This window comes from Sardina pilchardus, chromosome 13 (assembly GCF_963854185.1).
Source record: "Sardina pilchardus chromosome 13, fSarPil1.1, whole genome shotgun sequence".
Lineage (NCBI taxonomy): Eukaryota > Metazoa > Chordata > Actinopteri > Clupeiformes > Clupeidae > Sardina > Sardina pilchardus.
Genome location: NC_085006.1, coordinates 11,674,041 through 11,676,152, shown reverse-complemented (window position 1 = coordinate 11,676,152; position 2,112 = coordinate 11,674,041).

Below are 2,112 nucleotides of genomic sequence, written 5' to 3'. Positions count from 1 at the left end.
TCAGACACACACATAGCTTAAACATCCCATAGATACCTGTATGTCATTGGATTATGCACGGCCATCATTGTGGTGAGATAAACTACCTACTGTACCCACCTACTGTAACCATCCCAATTATTCTGCCTCATCCTCCTCAGCTGAACTCTTCTCAACTCCTCCTGAACCATTAGACAACCTCTCCTTTTGGGTTTCCACTCCTTTCTTCCTCAAACTCGTCAACGCTTTAATCATGCCTGCGGCCTGAGCCCCCCCCCCCCCCACCCCCACCCCACCCTGTGATTGACAGGCGGCGCTATCAGTTGATCTATGCCGGGGCTCCGCTGCCTGTCTGGCCTATCTGTAGCCGGACTGGGAAGCTTGTTGGAGCTCCTGCTATCTCCAGCACCTGCAGCCCAGTGGCAGGGATGAGGAGAGGCCTCACAGCCCTCTTATCTCCCTCCTGCTCTTTTTTTCCTGCTGAAACATCCCATAATCAAGGCACCCAATCCACCGGCTTCGGGCTAATTGCTGCAGGATAGCAAATTGCAGACCTCCCATCCCCCCCCCACGCCCCAACCTCCATCCTCCCACCACCAAACTACTCGTCCTCCATATTCAGACGGCCTGCTTTCGTTCCTTATCATCTTTGCTCTTAGCGCTTAGGCGCCAGCTCTGAATGCCTTTACCCCCTCCATGCTCAAGTCACTCCAAACCAGCCTTTTCTGCTAATACTTTGATCTACTTTTGCAGTGGAAGGCAGAGACAGACACAGAGAGAAAATCGTAATAAGTGTGTGTGTGTGTGTGTGTGTGTGTGTGTGTGTGTGTGTGTGTGTGTGTGTGTGTGTATGGGCACACACTTGTTTGTGTCACATGCGGTCTAGTCTACCTGCCAGAAGAGGGCAAGAATTTATCTCCAGGGGTGTATCTCTTCCATCCAGTGCACCGCTCTGCCAAAGGAAATCCACCAGGAAGTGTTTCGGGTTTTGAAACTGTGCCACCCTCTTTGTATACCTACAGGATTTCGCCGGCTTATTACGGAGAGTCGTACATATGAAATATGATTAGTGCGCTTTGCCGCAGATGGCAAGGGGAGATTGGAATTTCACACATCTGCATTCGCTTGTGTGCTATTTAGATGCCGTGGTGGGCGATTTGCATATCGGATCAGTGGGAGAAGTGTGCAGAAAATCATGCAGGATCTGTTGGCTTGTTGATTTGACTAACAGGGAACTCTTGCTTAGTTGGAGATTCTCTCATAATCTTTGTTGTTGCTGTGTACAGTGTGTGTGTGTGTGTGTGTGTGTGTGTGTGTGTGTGTGTGCGCACATGCGCGCCTGTGTGTTTGTGCGCGTCGGTGTGTGTGTATGTGTCTGTGTTTTAAGTGTCTGTGTTGATAATTAGCGGGTATACACCCTAGTCTTAATAATCTCTGCCTTAATTGCATAAAAGAGAGCGCGCTGCCTTCAGGCGACTTTCTAGCTGGGCTCCAGCAGTGCGTGCATGCTCTATCTGCTTCTGTTGTCTTGTCAGGGTGCTAACGATTCACTATACCATGGAGTGGGATTTAACACTACACATCTTTGAGGAACTACAATGTGTATGTGTGTGTGTGTGTGTGTGTGTGTATGTGTGTGAGTGTGTGTGTGTGTGTGTGTGTGTGTGTGCGGGGATGCATATCAGATAATACCATTAAAAGGAGATTGGATTTGTTTGATCAGAGCATAACAACTCATTACCACTTCACAATTATAGATTTTCTCATCATTTTCGATGCCACCATGGTAGTGTTGCCCCGTAATTGAACAGCCAAAGTGCCATCCGAGTGCAGAGCTCCTTCAGCCCGTCGAGCACACGAGTTCTCTCATTTCCACCGCTGTCTTCAGCTCGCGTGCACCTCTCTTCCTCGTTCACCGTTTCTTTGGAGTTTTCCCTCACGACTCCATCGTCTTACTTCTCCCTCCTTTTGGCCCCTTCCCCCCGCTCCCGCCCCGCCGCCGCCTCCTCCTCCTCCTCTTCCTCTGGGTTCTAATTAATGAGAAAAGGATTGTGGGTACGCCATCCGAGAGCTCCACTCGGTCTCTGTAAGTGTGAGGTGCAGGGGAACCCTTCACCCCCCCCACACACACAC